This window comes from Protobothrops mucrosquamatus, unplaced genomic scaffold (genome assembly GCF_001527695.2).
Source record: "Protobothrops mucrosquamatus isolate PMUCROS unplaced genomic scaffold, P.Mucros_1.0 scaffold2159, whole genome shotgun sequence".
NCBI lineage: Eukaryota > Metazoa > Chordata > Lepidosauria > Squamata > Viperidae > Protobothrops > Protobothrops mucrosquamatus.
This window is the reverse complement of record NW_015388255.1, coordinates 142,643-167,025: the sequence shown is the minus strand read 5'-3', so window position 1 is coordinate 167,025 and position 24,383 is coordinate 142,643. Positions and strand designations below refer to the sequence as shown.

At 41.1% G+C, this 24,383-nt stretch overlaps 1 protein-coding gene across 1 annotated transcript in view; it reads left to right on the top strand.

Annotated features, from left to right (window-relative positions):
* Window positions 1-13,724: 13,724 nt before the first annotated feature.
* Window positions 13,725-24,383, top strand: part of TNIP1 (TNFAIP3 interacting protein 1) — a 71,629-nt gene continuing 60,970 nt past the window's right edge. The window contains exon 1 of the mRNA XM_015824210.1: window positions 13,725-13,837. The gene's annotated coding sequence lies outside the window, so the exon portion shown is untranslated. The remainder of the gene's footprint in view (window positions 13,838-24,383) is intronic.

Below are 24,383 nucleotides of genomic sequence, written 5' to 3'. Positions count from 1 at the left end.
ATTCATATACTGTATGTTTATAGCCAGTTCATGCCTGCCAGAATTAGAGAGGTTCTCAATGATTTACAATTCATCTTTAATAGCACGTCTGTGGAAAGAAATAAAATAAAATCTCAGCGCAGAGTAACAGAATAAAACAGGAAGGAAGGAAGGAAGGAAGGAAGGAAGGAAGGAAGGAAGGAAGGAAGGAAGGAAGGAAGGAAGGAAGGAAGGAAGGAAGGAAGGAAGGAAGACTGAGCAATCACTATTTTCAGATAGCAACAAAATCTGTTTTTCCTCTAGAATAATTCTGGATCTAATCTAACCCTAATTCTAAATCTAGGAAACACAAAAATTACCTATTTGAAAGCAAGCACTGGTTGAGCTTCCAATAATACAAACAGGCAGCTGTACAAATATTTCCAGCAGCATCTGTAGCAAACCCCAGTAATGGCAAAATAATGACATGCATATAATAAGATTTCCATGCATATACCATCCTTATCTTCTTGTGTCTTAATGTCAAATGCAATGTGTCATTTGCGTGATATCAGATGTCATTTTTTTGCTGCCTTCCTGCAGATCTGCACGTTCATGTTCAAGATCACCAAATGAACATTAATTGCCTTTGAACTGGGTTACACATTGTGTCATACTGATTGTGTGAGATGATGATTTAAAGCAGAAATATGAAAGTATGCATACAGTCTAGAAGTAAGGAGAAATGTTGTGACAGTGAGAACAATTAATCAATGGAATAGCTTGCCTTCTGTGGTTTTGGGTGCTCCATCACTAGAGGTTTTCAAAAATAGACTGGACAATCATTTGATTGGGATGGTATGAGATTCCTGCCTTGATCAGGGGCTTGGACTAGAAAACCTCCAAGATTCCTTCAGCCCTATGATTCTGTGTTCTATGTTCTAAGCTTTAGATTAATTATTTTTCTGATTGTTACTTTGAAAGTTCAAGGAATAGGTTGTTGATAAATGATGAATAATTTCCTGATATTGCATTTTATTCAAATATTTCACATGATTCAGTGGGGACAGATTGAATGTTTTCGTCCAGTAATAGCAAAGCAAATAGTACCTGAATTGTTGATTCATGCTTGAGTCCTGCTGACACTACATATCCTTGTAGTTTTCTTGGAAATGATATGGAAGTGACTTTACATTTCCTTCTTCTGAGTTACTTTTCCTGCTTTCCCCACAGTTCTAATATTTCTTAGAAATATCCCATCTAAATACGTAATCTGGTCTGACCCTGCTTAGCTCTCTTGACATCAGTCAAGATCTGCTGGATACTAATATACATTAAGACAAATGTTTAATTTCCATGGTTGCACACATGGCTTAAAATAGCTGCCTGTATGCATTCCCCATCCAATCATTTTAGATGTTGGGCTTGAAGTGTAGAGTTTGACGAAATACGGTAGCTCTATTTATAGTTCCTCAGATGCTGATGGAGGAACCTATAAGAATATACTGACTGAAGATAAATCTAGTTCTATAACTGAACAGGCTTTCCCAACCTTTCTTCAGATATTCCCAGAAAGACTGACAGCATGGCCAGAATTCAGGAAACTCAAATCTCAAATGGCAGGAAATTCTGGTTACTGACAACTCAATATATCTGGGGTGGAACAAAATGTTGCAGAAAGTCAGCAAAGGTTTCCTCTGGGATGAAAAAGTGCTTAGTCAAGAGCAGTGTTTCTTAATTTTGGCAACTTGATGATGTGTGGACTTCAGCTCCCACAATTCCCCAGCCATACCTCAAGTTGCCAAGGTTGAGAAACATTGCTTTAGAGCAGCGGTTCTCAACCTGTGGGTCGCGACCCCATTTGGGGTCGAACGACCATTTCACGGGGGTCGCCAAACAACGCAGTCCGCCATATTTTTCTGCCATTTTTTCCCCCTTTTCCTTAGCTGTGCTACTCCCTCTTATTCTGTTGGCTTTTGAAAGCCAATAGAATAGACTCTATTCAAGACACTCTATTCTATTGGCGTTCGAAAGCCAATAGAATCTATTGGCTTTTGAAAGCCAATAGAATAGACTCTCTTTAAAGGAGTCTAATTCTATTGGCTTTCAAAAGCCAATAGGAATTGTCCAGGCTGTCTCTGCCCTGCTGAGCCCGCCAAAAGTCCCAGTCTGGAAACGGTGCTGCAAGTTGTCTGCAGCTAAGGCGAGCTTCCTGGACGTTTCCACCCCTCCCTGATGAGCAACTCCTAAATGTAAGTAAAAGAGGGCCAGGGGTGGGAGGTGGGAGGCCGGCGGGCGCAGGGAGGGTTGCTGGCATGCGTGGGGCCCAGCGGGTGCCTTACCTTCCTTGGGCTGGGCCAGCTGGTGGCCCAGCCGGTGGTCGCCCTGCGCCCTCGCTGCCGCGTGCTATGGCCGCCCAGGAGCGCCTGGGCCTGCCGCCGCACCGAACGTGCGGTGGCCAAGGTAAGGCTAGCAAAGCAGCGGCGGGCGCAGGGAGGGTTGCTGGCGCGCGTGGGGCCTGGCGGATGCTTACCTCCCTTGGGCTGGGCCAACTGGTGGCCCAGCCGGTGGTCGCCCTGCGCCCTCGCTGCCGCGTGCTATGGCCGCCCAGGAGCGCCTGGGCCTGCCGCCGCACCGAACGTGCGGTGGCCAAGGTAAAGCTAGTGGAGCAGTGGCGGGCGCAGGGAGGGTTGCTGGCGCGCGTGGGGCCCGGCGGGTGCTTACCTCCCTTGGGCTGGGCCAGCTGGTGGCCCAGCCAGTGGTCAGCCTGCGTCCTCGCTGCTGCTTGCCATGGCCGCCGAGGAGCGCCTGGGCCTGCCAGCGCACCGAACGTGCGGTGACCAAGGTAAGGTAAGCGGAGCAGCGGCGGGCGCAGGGAGGGTTGCTGGCGCGTGTGGGGCCCGGCGGGTGCTTACCTCCCTTGGGCTGGGCCAGCTGGTGGCCCAGCCGGTGGTCGGCCTGCGTCCTGGCTGCCGCTTGCCATGGCCGCCCAGGAGCGCCTGGGCCTGCCGGCCTCCACACCAAACGGGTGTCTTGCTCCGCGATTGCCAGCTCCGCACAAAAGTTTCTTTTTCTTTCCTTTTCTTTTCTAAATTCTACCCCCCTTTCTCCCTCTCTCCTGTCCCCTCTCCCATTCTTTTCTCTCCTCTCCTTCCCGGCGGCGAGATTCGGCCGGCTGAGGGGGTCGCTCTAGCTCGAGCAGGAGAGCCATCTCTATGCTCCTGGGTCACGTGTGGTCGTGCGTGTGGGTCACGTGTGGTCACGTGGGTGCGTGCGTGTGGTCACGTGGGTGCATGGGGTCGCGGCATTAGGAAGGTTGAGAACCGCTGCTTTAGAGGATACCAAAAAGCAGTATTATTATCTTATTCAGTAGGAGCTACTTATCCTGCATTGTAATAAGGTCCAAGCAAACCCTTATTAGTCTTTGATCTTCAGATCTTAGCAATGGAAGGCACAAGAATAAATCACCCATCTCTATTAACAACTGTGTTCTTAGAAAACGAGTTATCTGAAACTCTCGTAACTTTTGCCTCAGAAATATAAATGATTCTAACGAGACTTGGAAATAAATTACTGTACTCTTATAATAAGTTATATTTGGTAAACAGTACAGGTAGTTCTTGACCTACAACCATAACTGAGCCCAAAAATGTCTATTGCTAAACAAGACAGTTGTTAAGTGCCATTAGTTCCCAATTAGCATTGCTTGTCAGAAGATCACAAAAGATAACCACATGGACACTGCAACCATCATAAATACATGCAGTTGTCAAGCGTCTAAATTTTAATCAAATGACCATGAGGATGTTGCAATGGTCATAAATGTGAAAGATGGTCATAATTCATTTTTTTCAGCACCACTGCAACTTTGAATGGTGACTAGCAAATGGTTGTAAGTCAAGGACTATCTGTATAATCAGCTTCCGAAGAGTCTCGAAGTACTTCTTGCATAAAGAGCAAAAATCACAGATTTCATAAATCAGGAAGAAAATATTAGTTCATCAAAAATGCTCTAAAAAAATGTCATAATGCTTTTCTATAGTTGGATAGTACAGATAGCTTTGAAATACTGTCATTGCTATGTTTCCAAAACAAAGATACGGCAGACCAGTTAAAGGGAAAACTAAAATAATCAGGAAGACTTGACTAACTCCCCCATGAGAAAGTAGTGGCATTTGTGCTATTCTAATTTAGAAAAGAGAAGATGTGTAAGGAGCTTGACAGAGATATGTAACATTATGGTACAATGTTATATAATTATATAAAATTATATTATATAAAATATATTATAAAATATAATAAAAATAATATATAATATAAAATATATAAAATTACATTATATAAAATGTAATGTCAATATAAAAGGGGGGGGCAATGACATTGCTATAGGTGTATACTATAGGCCATCCAACCAAGCAGAAGAAATAGATGAACTCTTTGCTAATCAATTAACAAATGTATGTAAGAAACATACCACAGTAGTAAAGGGAGATTTTAACTACTCTTGATATCAACTGGGAGACAAACTCTGCAGCAAGTGGGAAATCGAACAGATTCCTAACCAACTTAGCTGGCAACTTTGTCGTCCAAAAGGCAGAGGAGGGAACTAGAGGAAAAGCTATACTGGACCTAATTCTTACTAATAGAGAAGAAGTGATAGAGGGAGTTGAAGTTGAGACCACATCATATTGGAATTCAACATAATGCAAACACAAGCAATAGAATATAATCCAACCAGTGTCTTAAACTTTAAAAGAGCTGACTTTAACAAAGTCAGAGAGAGCCTAAGAAAAATTCCAGGGATGAAAATCCTAAAGGGGAAAACAAACCAAGAAGCATGGGAAATATGATCATAAAAGCCCAGTCCAACACAATACCACTGAAGACAGGCATAGCCTACTTGAATTTCAGTGATCCATGAAATAACTTTCCCTTCAACACACAGCAGCTTGATGGTTGGAGTGAGTCGAATTACAAAAATCTGAGAGAGAAACAATTGTGTACATTGATATATTTTGTTTCTTATAATTTTATTTCCTAATCTATTTCAGCAAGGAGCTCTTTTTTTTGCCTAGAACTTTCTTCAGGCATAACAGGGGTCATCAATGGAGAGGGAAAAACCCATCCTACCGGTGAGATAAGGTAGGCATGCTCCTAGTCCTTTCCCCTAAATCAGTGGTTCTCAACCTTTTTAATGCCGCGACCCCAACCGGTCGTAAGTCGAGGACTAAACCGGTCGTAAGTCAAGGACTAAACCGGTCGTAAGTCGAGGACTACCCAACCGGTCGTAAGTCAAGGACTTTCCCTGCCCGGGAGCGCCGCGCATGCATGGTTCCGCCCCCTGCGCCGGCCGAGGCATAGCTGGCAAGCGGCAGAGACGGAGCAGGCTGACCACCAGCTACCCAAGGGAGGTAAGGCACCCGCCGGAAAAGGGGGAAAAAATGGTGGACAAAAAAAATGGCGGACAGCCTTGCTTGGTGACCCCCATTAAATGGTCGATCGACCCCAAATGGGGTCCCGACCCACAGGTTGAGAACCACTGCCCTAAATATTGCCTGCTGGGAGCTAGGAAGTGGCTCTTCACCATGACAGCTCTTGCCCTATGGAACACTTCCCCCTAAATTTCCACAGGCCTCTGACCTCCTAGCCTTCTATAAAGCTTTAAAAACTAGACTTTTCTCTATGCGGTGAGATAAAGTGTTAGGACAGCATGTTAAGATAGATAGACACCAGGATTTTGTTGTTTTTAATGTTTAAGTTGGTTGAGTATTATTATTTGTTAAATTTATTTGCCACCTATCTCACTGTGGGGCTACTCTAGGTGGCTTACAACAATAAAAAGTAAGAAATGAAGAGTATATATGGAAGTAAAATAATAGAAAAATAAAATAAACAATGAAGAACACAACATGAATACATCAATATGATAACCAAAAAGATAAACAGGTGGAGAGGGGGAGGGGAAGTCTGGCCTTCAATCCAGCACCACTTCCAGTGTGGTTAATAGGCAGAGCCAGATCTTCAAGCTCTAAAGTTATAGTTTATAAAATGATTTAATATGTCTCTTAATTTTTGACTGGAAGCTGGCCAGAATTGGTTGAAAGATGGGCAGCTATATAAATATTTTAAATAAAAATAAATAAAATAAAATAAAATATATAAAAGCCAATCCAGCAAAGAATGATATCTGAAGGATATGGTAAAAAAAAAAATCACACATATAAAAGCCAGTTTTAATTATATTATTGTAGCTGCCATCTTGACTTTTATCGCCATGGCATGCAGACATCTCCAGCTGAGCCTGAAACATTGTTCAAGGCCATTCAGCGAAAAACACAATTAAAAGAGTGCTGATTGCATGTTTATAACACTGCCTTTCCCAAAGAGCAGATCATTTACCCTCTAAAAACTCTGGTGTCTACAGAATGCTTTTGCTTTTACTTTTCTTCTCAAATCTCTCATTTCTCCACAGTGTGGCAATTCTCTGTCAAAGAGTCCACATGATGCAAAGCTCATAATGCACCATTTGCACAGAATTGTCACCCCTGAGTCAAACAAATAAGCTTATGTTTTCTGGTTCTGCAGGATATACCAAGTTGTAAATTGGCAATACAACTTGGGTTCATATAACCTGATAAGCTAAAATACAGTGGCCCAGAGTGTCATATAAACTGAGCTAATAGAAGCGACCTCAGTCACTGCTTATAGCAGTTTTGTCACAGAAATGTGATATTATGGGGTGATGCATAAAGAAGACAGGCTCCAGGGAAGGAACAGTAACATAAAGGCTAAAATGATTCTCTCCATTTGCTTAGTTTCCATTGTTTGGACCACAAATTTTGGCTTTGATACCACATGTAAACAATTTTTTAGTACTCAAGAAAAAACCTCAATGAAAAGCCAGTTTTCTAGCAAATAAACATGGGATTCCATCTACCGAATATATTTTCTCAGTGAACTAACTACTCACGTAGCAATGACGTACTTCAGCATCCCCCCTCTGGGCTGCAGGGGAGCCCTTTAAATTATCTTTGGATCCTTTTCAAAACCACCAGAAAAGCTGTCTAAGGACCTCCTTCACTGGGAATTCCCCGTCTCCCAGCTAAATGTAAGCCTGGGTGTGTCTTCCATTCTGCAGTTGATTAAAGCATCTTGGAAGGCTCTTTTCGACCCTCTCTCTGATTTGCCTGAGTGAGTAGTCAAAGAAAACATTTGCTACAGATTTTCTGGGAGTTTGGGGCAAGATGGTTCTCTGGTTTGGATATAATAGAGAGGCTGCACTACCCCTTAATTTAGGATTTTCATGTTTAGGGCTACCTGATAGAAAACTGCAAGAAAGCAATGTTTACTCACTTCAGCAGCCCAGGAAAAAAGAAGAAACTTTGGTTAGTTTAGCTAAAATAAGTTTCCTAAAATAGAGGCAGAGGAAATTCAAATAAAAGTTTGGATAATGGTAGGGCTTCGATTAAACACAAGAAAGAACTGGTATATAATCACTGGGGGGAAAAATAGATGCTCTAGTGTATCAAGGAGATTGACAACTCAGAGAGAAAGCTCTTTATAGAAAGTTATCTTCCAAGGAATATAAAATAGGAGAATTCATTTAACAAAATGCTGGAGATGAAACTCTGGAAATATGCTTCTGAAGGTGACTTTGTAGAGACTGAACTACTTGATGGGCTATTTTTAGTGGCAGCATTTATTTGAGAAAAAAAGAATGCCACAGCTGCATAAGAATAAGCATAGCTTTGCTGGATGGCATTGTCTTTAAAGTAAAAATTCCTTTAAAAAGCAAAAGAAAATGTTTTAAAATTCTGAATAGAAGACACGAGAGGCAGAAAAACAAAACCTATAGTTTCCTTCAGTGTTACTGCCTTGTTACATAAAGGACTGAGAGAACTTTGATGAAATATATTAGGTGTCATTCATAGTGGCTGGAACAGCCACTTGGCTACAAGCTGTGTTGTTAAACTAATTACTACCCAAAAAACCCTGTCTTTGTTCATTAATCTATCGCATGCTGATAGAATTCTTGTAAGGATGTTTGTGCAAATTGTCACTCTCTTTTAAACTCTAGAGATTTTTTTTAATTTCTGTTTTCATGATCAGTTTCCCAATAAGATTTCTATACCTATAATGAGTAAATTCAGCTTATCATACCTTACTTTCTATGTTGTATTTCAAAAGGTCTGTCCATACCAATTATGGGACAGAAGGGTGGGGTATTTTTGTTTTTGTCATAATGCTGTTTCTTTCCAGAAGCAATGCACAGTTTGCTGGCAAATCCAAGATAGATTTGCTATATCAGCCGATTGAATACAGAAATATATCCCACATCGATAAAGGATATTTTAATGATTTTTTTAAAAAGAAAGAATATAATTATTACAACATTAAAATGGGTGTGTGTGTAGAGTGATATCTCACATCCCACAAACCCAATATCTCCTGATCAGGGTTCATAATTACTAAACACCATTTTCATGAGCCACCTCTCAAGGGTAATTGTTGAAAATTCTGTAGGAAAGGATAGAATAAAATGCTTACAAGCTTAGCAGTTTCACAAATGATTTGCAGTGATCTCCACATATTTGCATAAACAAACATATTAGTAAAAAAATAAAACTGAGTTTAGTGAAACGTATTCCCAAGAACATGGATTTCAAACATGGATAGAAGTTGAGTTAGGAAAAAAAAAAAGAAATAATCCTGCTATTAAAGATATTTATCTTCATAAGAAAAAATTGCTATTAATATGTCTATTTATAGGAAACCATGCTTTTGACAAAATCTCTGATATGAAAAACTGTTACTTATCTTTTCATTCCTTTCATCTCTCAACCGTATCAAATGGATTTTTAAAAGTTTTTAAATCCCACCTTTATTGTTTTTATAAATAATTTAAGGTGGCGAAGATATCTAATATCCTTCGTCCTATTTTCCCCAAAACAAGCCTGTGAGATGAGTTAGGCTGAGAGAGAGTGACTGGATCAGAGTCATCCAACCACTTTTCCTTTGAAGGTTAGCATGTTTGGGCTACAAAACTCTGGGTGACCACTAGATGGCAAAAAAAGACATACAGTACTCCAGATGTACTGGATGTTTGCAGCCCAGATCTGGTAGCCCTAACGTGTCTTTTTCCCAGCTCATTGCGACAGAGACTGAATCTTTTTGTTTTCTCAACAGATAATAGCAATAGCAATTAGACTTATATACCACTTCACAGTGCTTTACAGCCCTCTCTAAGCTGCTTACAGAGTCAGCATATTGCCCCCAACAATCTGGGTCCTCATTTTACTGGCGGAATGGGAAGCTAAGTAAACCTTGAGCTGTTCAGAATCAAACTGCTGGAGCGAGCAGTAAGTTAACCTGCAGTTCTGCATTCCAACCACTGAGCCACCAGGCTCTCTATAACAGTGGTTCTCAACCTTTTTAATGCCGCGACCCCAACCGGTCGTAAGTCGAGGACTAAACCGGACTAAACCGGTCGTAAGTCGACTAAACCAGTCGTAAGTCGAGGACCAAACTGGTCGTAAGTCGAGGACTAGCCTTTTCCTGGACTGGGAATTCCTGTGCTCAGTCACTCAAACCCTGGTCATCTCATGCTTGGATTACTAGAGTGCATTCTACATGGGGTTACCCTTGAAGAGTATCCAGAAGCTTCAGCTGCTGCAGACTTTTAGGGTAGCCCATGTTACACTGCTGTTGTAAGTGATGACCAGGCTGAGCCCGAGGCTGAGGTCAAATGCATCATCAGTTTGGTCTCTACGCAACTGTAAGAGACCTACGTCCAGACCCCTGTGCTTCGGGGTCCAACTCAAGGTGTTGACTATCACCTTTAAGGCTCTGCATGGCATGTGTCTATGTCAGTGGTTCTCAACCTGTGGGTCGAGACCCCATTTGGGGTCGATCGACCATTTCACAGGGGTCGCCAAGCAAGGCTGTCCGCCATTTTTTTTGTCCGCCATTTTTCCCCCTTTTCCGGTGGGTGCCTTACCTCCCTTGGGCTGGGCCAGCTGGTGGTCGGCCTGCTCTGTCTCTGCCACTTGCCAGCTACGCCTCAGCCGGTGCAGGGGGCGGAACCACGCATGCGCGGCGCTCCCGGGCAGGGAAAGTCCTCGACTTACGACCGGTTGGGTAGTCCTTGACTTACGACCGGTTTAGTCCTCGACTTACGACCGGTTTAGTCCTCGACTTACGACTGGTTGGGGTCGCGGCATTAAAAAGGTTGAGAACCACTGGTGTATGTTATCTGAGAAACCAAGTCACCTCAATGGGATTAGCCTGCCCCACCCATGCTGGGAGAAGGGACATGCTGCAGATGCCATCAGCCAAGGAATTTCTGCCAGAAAGAAGCTTTTCTGTTGTGGCAGAACATCCCTGGAACAATTTGTCCCCAGAGATCAGATCTGCTCCCACCCACTTGGCCTTCCAAAAAGCCTTGAAGACATGGCTATGACAACTAGCCTGGATCCCTTATGGGGGTATGGCACATTGGAGGTGGCTAATAGAGTAGAGAATAGCCTGCCTCCTCCCCGTGCACACGTTGCTCTCTTTTTTCCTCTCCATCCTGCTTAGCTTTATTTTAATTCAACTTCTAAATTTAAGATCTTTATTGTTTTAATATTTTATACTGCATTTTATTCAATGTTTGTAAGTCACTATGGTTCCCTTTGGCAAGATGGGCAGCGTACAAGTTTGATAAACAAATATAAGCAAAAAAATGCTAGGTGCTTTCAGATAAGGCAAGGAAGTAACAGGCAGTAGGGAGAAAGCAGAGCTGCTTAACTCATTCTTTGCATCAGTCTTCACACAAAAAGAAATTATAGCTCAACATATCAAAAAACTACTGCAAAAGACAAACTAGAAACAAAAATTAAAATAAGCAAGAAAATGGTTGTTGTCTATCCCACCTTTTTCTAGCTTACTAAGCAGCAGGTTGTGGTCTACTTTATCTATTTGACACCTATTTGACCTTGATAAATATAAATCACTGTGACCCAACAGATTACATCCCAAAGTTCTGATGGAGCTGGCAAATGTTATCTCAGAACCATTGCACCATATCTTTCAAAAATTCTGGAGCACCAGGGAAGTACCTGATGATTGGAAAAAGGCTGATGTGGTTCCCATCTTCAAGAAAGGAAAAAAAAAAACTACAGCCAGAAAACTACAGCCCAATCAGTCTAACATCAATACCTGGGAAGATCCTGGAAAAAATAATAAAAAACAGATCTGCAAACAACTAGAAGCAAACAAAATTATAATTAATAGCCAGCACAGGTTTGTCAAAAACAGATCATGCCAAACCAATCTCATTTCATTCTTTGATAAAGTGACTAAATTAGTGGACCAGCAAAACGCTGTGGACATAGTATACTTAGATTTCAGTAAGGCATTTGAAAAAGTAGACCACAACCTGCTGCTTAGTAAGCTAGAAAAAGGTGGGATAGACAACAACACCATCAGATGGATCTCAACAAGCAGTCCTCAATGGCAGCACATCCATATGGAGAGAAGCAGTGGGGTACCACAAGGTTCCGTCTTAGGCCCAGTACTTTTCAATATCTTCATTAATGACTTAGATGAAGAAATAGAAGGGGAGCTCATCAAATTTGCAGATGACACTAAACTGGCAGGAATAGCCAACACCCTAGAAGACAAGCTCAGGATCCAAAAAGTTCTTGACAAACTTGAACAATGGGCCCTATCCAACAAAATGAGTTTTAATGTGGAGAAAAGCAAAGTTTTACATTGAGGCAGGAAAAATTAAATGTTAAAGTACAGATTAGGCGAGACCTGGCTCAAAAACAGCAACTGTGAGAAGGACCTTGGAGTCCTAGTGGACGATCTCTTGACTATGAGCCAGCAGTGTGCAGCAGCAGCCAAAAAAAGCTAATACAATCCTGGGTTGTATAAACAGAGGCATAGAATCAAGATCATGCAAAGTATTAGTACCGCTTTATAAAACCCTAGTAAGACCACACCTGGAATACTGCAACCAATTTTGGTCACCATATTACAAAAAAGTTGTTCAGACTTTGGAAAAAGTTCAGAAAAGAGCAACTAAAATGATCAAAGGCCTGAAGACTAAAACATATGAAGAACGGCTGCAGGACTTGGGTTTGGCTAGTCTAAAGAAAAGAAGAAACAGGGGCGACATGATAGCAGTATTTGAAGGGCTGCCACAAAGAAGAGGCCGTCAAACTATTCTCCAAAGCACCCAAAGGGCAGGACAAGAAACAATGCTTGGAAACTGTCCAAAGAGAGAAGCAACCTGGAATTAAGGAGAAACTTCCTAACAGTGAGGACAATTAACCAGTGGAACAGCTTGCCTTCAGAAATCGTAGGCGCTCCATCACTGGAGGTTTTTAAGAAGAGACTAGATAATTACTTGTCTGAAATGGTATAGGTTCTCCTGCTCGAGTAGAGGGCTGGATTAGAAGACCTCCAAGGTCCCTTCCAGCTCTATTCTATTCTAAGATACGGCTTTTATTTAATAATTGTCTTACCTCATTCAGAGAATTTTATATGGAACTTTGAATACAGCCAACTTCCACTTGCTGTTTTCCCAAGTCCTTTTATTGCTTCTGTTTTTTTCCCCCTTGCAGGGGAAAATCCATTAGGAAGGACCAAACGATATTATTGCAAAATGTCTTTTAATAATTAGCACTAGCAATCACATATGTGGAAACATCCCCGCCTGAATATTATATTTTAGAAGCTGTGGGTACCTTAGGTTGAACATTCCTGAACAAGGTCCCCATAATATTATGTCAGATAATGGCATTTTGACAGATGCAGATTTTGTTACTACTGCAATAGAAGCAATTGCTTAAAAAAAAAAGTACAGAAGTTCACTCCTTATGCATTCAGTCACATTGCTCTCCCACTTCTGTTGCTGTCAGCTCTATGCAGATAATTTTTAAAAAATGCATGACCCTCCCCATTATCAATTCCATGTTGAAGTGGTGCGGAACTATAGCAACATAACTAGCTGTGTAATACTTGCACAAGCAATAATAATAATAATAATCTCTGAATATAATTGCCGAGCAAGATTGTTCTGAAATGCCAAGCTGCTGTAAATTAGTTTATAATACCTTATCAGCACTTCCTGCGAGCTTACATTTTTTTATTTTAATCAGGATCTTAGCCTATATTTAACAGAATGCAGATTTAACACGATCCCCTTTTGTAAAAAAAAGAAAACATTACATTTATTTTGCACATTCATGCTAGCTAGAGGAGGAATCATCTGGTTGCTATTTTTGCCACGGCTCTTCGGTGTGCTGCCTCCCTAGCTTGATTTAATTCCGATCAAATCTCATTGCATTTTATCAATTTATCCTCTGCAAAAGGGACGTGGTGCTTTATTTCGGGAAGGGCAGGGAGCAGAAAGAAAAGGACTGAAACGTAAAACCGAGCAAACTTCAACCCCCACTTCCCCCCAAGGGAAAGATCAGCGAGGAACGCACCACAGGCTGAGGGGCAAGCAACCATATTTCTTGTTTATGCAGAAAACCGTTATGGCCAGCTCCCAGCTTTGCCTTCAAGGGCGGATTCTGGAGATAACGTCAGAAGGCAGATTGTTGACTCGCGGAACCGAAGCGCGACGACGCGCGGCTAATATGTTTACCAGCCCATTTGGGCTTCCCCGCCCCGGTTCTTCTCTTTTGTGCCTCTGCGGGCGGCAGAGGGAAAGTTTGCTGATTAGCTGAGCGGCTTGTCAATCAGGCGCTTGGGAAATTCCAAAATGGGCGGATCTGAGTCAAGGTTCCTCCTGGGCAAGCGGAGAGGAAGTAAAAGCGATGCCCATGAACGCAAAGCTCTGGAGGTCCCGAAGCTGTTTGGACCTCGATCCGTACAATTTTAGCAGGTAGGACTAGCTCACCTCCTCCCCTCTCCTTGCAGGAAGTCGAGCTCATTGCGTCTCTTTTAAACTGAAGAAGGAGGTGGGAAGGATGGAGTCCTGGGTGCTTTCGGTACGTGTCCCAGATGCTCTTATGTGTGGCACGGCTTTTTCTTTTTTTTAAAAAAAAATAATAATAATAATATAAGGGGTGCATGTCACATTTCCTGGTATTTTAGGGTTTGGGAATAAAGGCGAAATAGGTGAGCATGGGATAAACAAGAGTATTGCTGTAAGGGATGCATGCAGAGGCACGTCTGAATTCTCTCGTTTGGACCACTTTCTGGTGAACGATTTTTCTTAATCTCACTTCATATTGCACGTAGTAAACAATGGTGTGGTAACTGTATTGAGTTTTTGGGGGTTATCCAGAAAAAAAGGTGAACGTTCCCTTTGAGTTCCCTGCATCCATTTGAATGTAGAGTCTTTTTAAAAATATCCCTGTCCAAGTGCACAACTGAAATTCTGTTGACTTATTTATCTTGTTGTTAAAAGGTCAGATCTCCTGTATGTGGCAACTCTTTGAAGTACATGAGTGGAAAGATCACATCAGATTGTGGTGTCATGTAAATGAATTAAATTACTGACTCATTTGCTAAGCACTGTTCTTGTTTGGGAGCAACTGATGTGTCTGACATCTGGGGCCCAATTCTTTTCACATATACCTATTTGTTCAAAGTTAAAATATGTGGATTCCCAGATAAACATGCACAGGATTATATAACCTTTTTTAATGTCTTCCATAGATTACAGGTTTGGATATGTGGGAAATATTTTATCTTCTCTTTCCCAGACTGAGTTAGATCCATTTAATTAATGTTAAAATATGATTGGCTGGTTTGTGGCTGGTATGCTTAGTAGGACAAGTAAGTCCAATTGATGGTATTCATTCTATAAACGGTTGATCAGCATGTCATGGTCATGGTGAATAGCTACTAGTGAGCAGGGAATTAAAGCTAAATCTCATTAGTAAAAATAACAATCTTCAAATTGAAGGAGGGGCACAGATCTAGCCTCAGACTGGGAAACTGGAAAACAATGTAAGCAGCTACATCTTCAAATAGTTTTCTTGATAACAATATAGTAATGATTTGCTACCACAGTATTGTGGTGGGGGGAAGTGCTTCTACTTTTCAGTCTAGCCTATATTCCTGGAATTTCCTGTCATCTCCTTTTCAATCCTAATTAGGCCTTAGATTTTTTCTTTTAGGTGGTGGTGGTGGGGAGGCGCTGTAACAAATTCCCAATTATTTTTCAATTATTTTGGTTTGTCAGTTCACTTTCTCATTCTCTATTTCTCAGAATAAGGGAAAATAAGCATAATCACACATTTTTCTAAGATATAATACAGGCAGTCCTTGACTTAACAGTTCATTTAGTGACCATTCAAAGTTACAATGGCACTGAAAAAGTGACTTATGACAATTTTTCACACTTATGATCATTGCAGCATCCCCATGGTTATGTGACCAAAATTCAGATGCTTGGCAATTGTCAAGTATTTATGACAGTTGCAGTGCCCAGGATCATGTGATCACCTTTTGTGACCTTCTGACAAGCAAAGTCAATGGGGAAGGCAGATTCACTTAAAACCATGTTACTAACTGAACAACTGCAGTGATTCACTTTACAAATATGGCAAAAAAGATCATAAAATGGAGCAAAAGCCACTTAATTACTATCTTGCTTAGCAACAGAAATTTTAGGCTCAGTTGTGGTCGTAAGTGGACTACCTGTATTGTTTTGGGGGGCTTAAGAGTATTGTGTGAACTGAACCTCTTGATTTGAAAACCAAGGTTTAGCATAATGTGTGAAACCAACTAATGGTTACTAGTCAAGTAACGGAGTAGTTGAAGCTACCAAGAGTCTTGGAAAGCTTCACTTCTGAGTAACTTTCTTTTTGGAGGTATCCTTTTATTTCAGGCTACATTGAGTTGAATGAAAGTAAGAGTCAATATTTTGTCAATTATTTGATACTTGTGTTTCAAAATTCTGTCTGTTGTAAATATTTTTATTTTCACAGAACCTTATTCTCATTTAATTCATGGTTGAATTAAAAAACACACAACCTGATTTTAAAGGGAAGGCAAGGCAGTCCTTTTTTAAGGATTTTTTGATTCTATTCCTGCTTTGCTGTTGGCATCATTATACAGTAGGCAAGTTCAGCAATAGAGTTGTGATACAACCATTAAGGTGAAAGGCTCCATTAAAAAAAGAAACTGAAACCATCACCAGTGGCCTGTGTACAGAGTATGGAGATCAAAACAAAGAGGTAGATTTGGGAGAGGGTTGTTATGTGGCATATCCCCAGTTTGGTTTCTGTTACTCCATATGCAAAATAACATTGCAGTACATATAGGTCATCCTCCACATATTACCATTATGGAGACTGCCCATTACAGATGTATGTTGCGACAGTCATAAAATCAGTTGGTCATGTGACCAACCCGATTTTATGATATTTATTTTTTGCAATTGTCATAAGTGCAAACCCGGCAGTCACAACTGTGAACCTATTGTTTGTTATGGGTGTGATTGTGCAAAAAAAATGGAAGTAAATGTTGAGTTTTGGCAAAATCGTGGTTAAAATAGTCACATGACTCTGGGATGCTGCAAATGGCCATAATTGTTGTGTTGCCCAAAGGTATGGTTACGTGACCATGGTGGTGGGATGGGAGGGGGGTGACCATCAGAACTTTGAATTGGGTCATTAAGTCCCCTTTTTCAGGCAGGTTGTAACTTTGAAGAGTTGCTAGGCAACCGGTTGTAAGTTGAGGACAATCTCTATATGTATTGGCTTCTGCGTGAACTAGAAACTGCATTATGTAGAAGCCAAGGTACATGCACTTCACGTGGAGGATTTTTCTCCTGCACACATCACTGCTAAACATGCTGATATTGTTTGAGTGACGTTTGCTTGTGCACAGAGCTTTTTAAAGAATGCCTGATGGAATTACTCCTTTGTCCTAATAGAATCTCCCAGAATCCATCTGATCTGTTCATAGACTAGTTTCTTTGTTTTTGTTTTAGCTTGTTGGTGAGTCTAGCCACTGTGGTTTATTCAATAGCCTGTGGTTAAACTATGGCTTAGTATCTATATGAGCCAAGTCACCAGCTCCTTATTGTAACCTTTGGGTGAACTCCTATACTGGTTACCTGTACTGGAAGTGGTTAGGCCAGTGGTGGCGAACCTATGGCACGGGTGCCAGAGGCGGCACTCAGAACCCTCTCTGTGGGCACGCGTGCCGTTGCCCCAGTCCTAGGCCTTCAGCTGGGTTTTATAAAACCTTTTCTCTTTAAGCCTCTGCTGCCGTGTACAAAAAAAAAAAGGTTCAATCAGTCAATTTCAACTTCTCGCGGGAAAAAAAAAAATCTTGCAAAGTTGGGATTGATTGAACTTTTTAGTCCCACCCAGTCTGCTGTTACCACTGCAGCCAAGCCCACCCAATGGGCCACACCCACCCAATGGGCCACACCCACCCGGCACCCGACCATGCATAAGTGGGTTTTGGGTTGCAGTTTGGGCACTCTGCCTCTAAAAGGTTCGCCATCACTGGGTTAGGCTCTCATAGTGTTCCAGGACTCCCTCTGCAGCCTTGAGATACAGAACTTCTGCTAACCAAAGTGTAAAAAGAAAAGAAAAGTCAGGATGAAACCAAATAGTTTAGACCAGACATATCAAACTCGCGACGTCACATGACGTTGCTCGACGTATCGGGACTGTTTTGCCATTGCTGGTAATGGGGTAGGCCCGTGGGCCAGCAGTTTGACACCCCTAGTTTAGACTTTTGCCCTTACTTGTGTATCTGTGTATGTATGCATATATGTACAGGTAGTCCTTGACTTACGACCACAATCAAGCCCAAAATTTTTGTTGCTAAGCAAGACAGTTGTTAAGTGAGTTTTGCCCTGTTTTACGACCTTTTTTGCCACGGTTGTTAAGTGAATCACTGCAGTTGTTAAGTAACACAGCTGTTAGATGAATCTGGCTTCCCCATTGACTTGTCAGAAGGTCGCAAAAGGGGATCACGTGACCCTGGGACACTGCGACTGTCGTAAATATAAGTCAGTCACCAAGTGTCTGAATTTCGATCCCATGATCGAACGGTCGTAAGTGTGAAAAACAGTCATAATTCATTTTTTTGCAGTGCTGTTGTAACTTTGAGTGAGCTGCTGTAAGTCGAGGACCACCCGTATACATATTCACATATTCTGTAGGTGTGTGTATATGTATTCATGAACATTCCAGGCAATAGTATAGCATTGGTTTGAAGGTAACCATGAACAAACTTCCTAGAAGTAAGGGTACACAGACTGTTTATTATAAACTTTAGACTATTTATAATAAGGTTGGACAGCGAGAGGTGCTCTGGGCACAAGAAAAGATGTAGTTTTAAAATTGTGCTAGGTCTGTTCTCTTATTACAAAAAGGACTCACTGTGTACAAAAGCGAGTCATTCAGGATGTTGAGTTCTGATATAATCACTCCTCCCTGAGATGCACTGTCATTGGTGATGTCTGTACCAATTCAGTGCCAGCTCTGGATACATATTTTCTTTCCCAACTGGTGGTTCTTATTTGTGGCTAAATCATTTGGACTTTTACCACTATTCATTCACCTCTCTTTTCTCGGCCATTGGGATAGGAGGTAAGGCAGAAGGTCATGATACTCCCTCCCCCCTTTTGTTATTTATTTTTTTTTATTCATGGCATTCATGTTCTATGAATCATGTTCTGATGGTTTCCCCCTGAAATAGTCTGAGCTAGAATTGACCTCTGTTTCCTGGAAAAAAATCCTTGTGTTTTTATCATACCTTTGGGGACATATGCCAAAATACTATAGTAGCGTGTGTTCAGCTAGTTTATCATTCATTTATTATTCAAAATTCTAAAGCCACCTATCTCATATATGTGACTCTGAGCAGCTTAGAAACAGTTAAAACAAATATAAAAATCAGCAAATATATATATATATATATAAACCACCTGACCTTCCACAAGATCCTGGCTCTACCAATTGGTTTGAGGCCCAAATGGGGGACTATCACGCTGGAGAGAGGTAGCTGATGGATTAATAGCAATTCCCCTCCCCCTTGTACGTTCTGCTCCCTTCCCATCTTTTAATTACAATTGTATTTTTATTATGATTTTACACACACACACACACACACAGATTTATTTTAATGTTATAAGCTGCCCAGAGTCACCTCACAGTGAAAGAGGTGGCAAAAAATTTTAATAAATACATTTAAGTCAACCATCCTAAAAGACATAACTCATACCCAAGGCAACCCCATTCATCAAAACAATCAATGCAACCACTGCCCTGACTCTACCGGATCCCCAAACCCATTGACAAAGTCATGACTCCAGGGTCTTTCTAAAAGCCAGAAGGACGACTAAGGCCAATGTGATCTCCAGGGGGGTGATGTTCCACAAGGTGGCAGAAAAGGCTTCTTCCTAGGTCCTGCCCAATGAGACCTCCAGCGTGCCCCTTCTCCATGTTAAGGGTCCTGCCTAACATTGAAAAATAATTTTAATTATTTTTAATTTTTAATTCTGTGGTCTTCTCTTATATAATAAATACTGGTAAGGAAGTCAGTAGTGTACTTTTTATTCAGTTGGTTTGTATCCTCAATTCTTTCTTCAACTTGTTATCAGAAGATGCTAATCTCTGTAAATGCTTAGAGAACTAAGCTGTGCCATCTAATCCAATTTCTCTAATTGCACACACAGTACAATATTTCCTACGTGGCCCCCAAGATCATTATTTTAGACAGTGCTTGAGCAAAGAATCCTTTTTTAAAAAACCTGCAGGATTACTATTATTATCTGAATTTCTGGAACTGAGGTTTAACAGTGGTAGGACAGTATTAAAATAATAGTTTTGAACAGAATGAATACTCAAACAATAACAGTATGCTCAGAATAAGAATAAATGTGTCTGTATATTAACAGACCAGAATAAATGCAGGAGTTATCACTTGTGTAAATGCAGCTGTTCTTAGCCTGCAAGTTATTTTACCAACATATTTACTCCTGGCTTCCTTCTTCCAGTGGTCTTTTAAAATAATCTACCTGAGGGAGAATATTTTCAGTTGCTTTTACAGATAGTTCTTTCTTAACAACTATCCTCTTTAGTGACCACCTGAAGTTATGGTGCTAAAATAGTAACGTTATGATGGGTCCTCACACCTATGACCATTTCAGCATCACATGATTGTTATTTGTGTGCTTCACTGCTGGCTTCTGACAAACAGACTCAGTAGAGAAGCCATCAGTAAAAAACTGTAGTTATATGATGTTGTCCTTAAGGTGATTTGCTTAATGATACAGCAGAAGTGAAGTTGTAAGTCTGTGTCAATCATATGATACCTCACTTAGTGACAGAGTTGCCAGTCCCAATAGTGGTCATTAAATGAGGACTGTCTGCATTAGATAATAGAGAATCAGAAACACTGGCTGACCTACTGCAATTCACCCAATGCCTTTTAGTAGCTTCTGTAATCTTATCACAAAAGATATACAGCATGGATCTTTTATTTGCCATAACTCTACCCACCTACACCCCCCCCCCCAGTTTTCTAACACTAAGGAGAAAAATATCCCTGTGGCTGCCTCCTGTTTTGTATTGAGTATGTGTAGTGCTGCTGACAGTGGGTGGTAGTGAACCTGTTGTGGAGGCTGCAATGTCATTTAAGTGGGCGAAGCAGAGAAAAGGTGGGCAGAATTACATTGTGGTTTCTTCTTTTGCACTTGCAGACATGGTTGTCTCATGACCTTAGTATGAGGGGGAGTGTTTCCTTTTGAAAGTGCCAAGGTATATATCTCTTTCAAAATAAGTTCCCTCTCAGCTTTTAAAAAAAGTCATCATTAATTCTAGCTAGAGTTGTCATGGCACCAAACTGATCCTGGCTGATCTAAATAAAAAAACAACAACAACTGAGTAGAATCTGAACTAGACTGAGAAGTTGAAAAGAAGCATCCTGCAAAAAAAAAAAAAAGTGTAACGAACTGGGCCTTTTACATGACCAGTTCTATCAGGACCTGATTGCTCTCAACCTCTGCAATCTTAAGATGTCTGGACTTCAACTCCCAGAATTCTGGGGAGTGGTGGTGGCTGAGGAATTCTGGACATTGAAGTCCAGTCATCTTAAAGATGCTAAGGCTGAAAAACATTGCTATAGGAAATGAAACAGACCTATGTATTCCAGAATTCCAAAAATGAAGCTATACATAGAGAACTTACTAATGTAACAGAGGAAATGATAAAGCATAGGACAGGAAAGGACTCATTTGATTGGCATTTCAGTAAAATAAAATATCAATGAAACTAAATGAGGGAAGATTTGCAACTGGCAGAATGGAAAACTTTGTCACACAATCCACTGTTAAACTGTGAAATTCACTGTCACAGGTATGGTAGTGGGAGCTGGTTTGGATAGTTTTAAAAGAGACTGAAGAGCTTCATGGAAAATCAGGATATCAGTGGTGTTTAATACTGATAGCTATTTACTATTTCTTAAATTGTAGGCTGCATATCTTAAATATTGGCTGCTGGAAGGTGACTAGAATCTAAGATCACCTGGTAGTCCAGTCTGGTGAGCTTCACAGATGAGCGTCTCAAAGCATCCAGTTGGATATTATGTATCACTGCCCTAGATTGTTACTCTATGGCAGGGGTGTCAAACTGCCGGCCCACAGGCCGGTTGCATCATACGGAGGCCGCACCTATCCCAGCTCCATCAATGCAAAAAAAGTCACGATACGTCGCAACACGTCACGTGACATAGCGAGTTTGACACCCATGCTCTATCGGATAAACCAACAGGGCTTTTATATGGAAGTCTTTTCTGCCTATGGCAGGGGTGGGCAACTGTAGCAACTTTACAACCTGTGGACCTCAATTCCCAGAATTCCTAAGCCAGTATAGCTGCATGGCTGGCTTAGGAATTTTGGGAGTGGAAGTCCACAGATCGTAAAGTTGCCATAATTGCCAATCCCTGATCTGTGGTATTTCTACCACATGGTAGTGATTCCTGTGATATAATGGGATTGTCCACTAGGACATCTCCATGGGGCAACTGTTCCTTGGCAAAGAGCTGGATGCAAGAAGAACTAAATTTCACTAAATTCAGCACATGACTGTGAGACTCTTAATTGAGATTAGGAATCATGAGTGAAATTGTGCCAGTGCTTATTCATCTTCATTGAGTCCTAGTGCATTTTGGGCCCCACTTTAAGATAATGACTTTGACCCATAATGATTTTTGAGGCCCATTATGGCATTAACTAAATACCACTGCTAGGTGAGAACCTTTTTGGTAATGATGGTGTGTGGCAGATGGTGTAGATTTTCTTATATATATTTATATTTCTGTAGCATATTTTATGTGACTTTATTTGTTGCTGTGATTGTTGTTTAAATTTGGTATTTGGTTGGCATATAATTACTGTAGGTCAATATATTTTCAGCCTGCTGCTGGAAGTATGTTCTAAGGACTTTAGAGATGCAGTAGTAATGTATTCACATCTACTTGTCTGTCTGTTTACCTACCTACCTACTTACCTATCAAACTTTTTTAACTGCCCATCTCCCTCACAAAGGAGTTCTGGGTGGTGTTCATTTTAATTGATTACAATAAAACATTAAAAACTGAATAATTTAAGATTAAAAATGTAAATATGTAAAACAACATTATAAAATTGCAAAAGATGGAGAGTTCCAAGATGGGAGGTCTAAGAGTTCGGGGAGGGTTTCTTATGGGGCCAACCAGCCTCACAGCTGTATGAGCCCCTGTGTGCCCCACACAAGGTTACACAATCAGGTTTTGACACCTTTGCAGGAGGCCAAGAGATTGGGAGTTTTCCTCACCTCTGAGGGCAAGATGTTCCACAAAACAGGGGCAGTGGAGAAAAGGCCCTTTTCATTGACCCCGCCAGTCGAAGTTCTCTGACTGATGAGGTCTGTAGCATGCCTTCCCTCCCTGAATGAGTCAGACAAGCAGATGTGACGGGGTGAAGCCATAGGTAGCCTGGCCTGGAATTATAAGGTTATCAAATAGGTTAATCATAATTAGGATACTTTCGGTTCCTGCAATTACTACCCCAGCAGACCATTATTAGTACAATAATTTACAATATATTGTTGTCATTGCAGTTAAGCCTATAGAAATTGCTGCTCAGTGAGATACTTGGAACCTTTGATGTTCACTCAGTTTAATCAGTTGCAACAAAATGACAAAATGAATGTTGCGTTAATATAGATTTGATGCTTGATTATCTTGTGGGATTCAATTACTAATTTGGTACAGTCACAGTATTTGCTGATTCTCTCCCTCAAACCCCCAGATCATCACAGGAGTGGCAACTTCATCATTCAGTGTTCATGCCACATTGTTTCAAACTGGGGTAATTGTAGGTTTAAATTGTTATGTTTAGCAGTTGTCTGCTACAAATCTAATCCTCAAAAGTTCTCTGGGTCTCTGGCGATTCTTCAAAAGAAAATATCTTATTATGGGAAATATTATCTATGCTCCAAGATTAATGCACTTGAGTATTCTCTGTGCATGCAGACTAAACTGACTATATTTCTTGATCAGTTTCCAGTCAGCTGCTGGGAATCTCCAGAAATAGATACTTAGATTACTCATGAACCAATGACTCTTTCTCATTGCTTTGATATGCCTTCTGTTTCATTATCAGCTGAACCTCAATCTATACTCTCCTTCCTGATCTGCTTTCTCAGCTCAGCAAAATGGGATTACAATGATGAATATATCATGTGCCAAGCAGATAAAAGGGTTTTTTATCTGCCAGGAGGCTGTTGTTGGGATGGTTGTATTCAATTGATATAAAGCAAGCAGAATGCAGTTGTGTTTTCCCTTGAAATTTTGTATAGGATTTGAAGGCAGGGATTTACCTTAGGTTGAGAATATCTACAGCAGTAGATATTCTCTACCTTGGCAACTTTAAGATGTGTGGATTTCAAATCCTAGAATTCCCCAACCAGTATGAAATCTCATTCTGGAAGTTCAGCTAAATTATTTTAAATTGGTTATAATTCAAGAGACAGGATTTGGAGATTCGAGCTGGAGATTGATAAATGTTTGATTGTTCTAGTTTCAGCCAAAGTCAGATTCCAGAGTAAAATGCTTAAAGTGGATGGGGCAAGATAGGGTGTATTGCCTCTCTCTCCCTTCCTCCTTTTAATATTTCTGTATGCAACATATCCCATCTGCCTGCTGACTCCTGATCTACTCAGTGCCTTCCCTTCCCACAGATCCTGTCTCCCTTCAGCTACTGACATCAGTATGTCTTTTGCTCACTCTTAGCTTCTGTATCACGTATTCCCCAAATAACTCCAGGTCAATCCATATCTAGAACATAAGGCTCCCACTTCATTCTGTACACAGGTTTTATACACCCAAAACATACATACTGTACTTCAGTTCAGGCACAGACCACGCAAAACCAGCTGTGTCATGCATGGAATGGTTCACTCATTGAACAT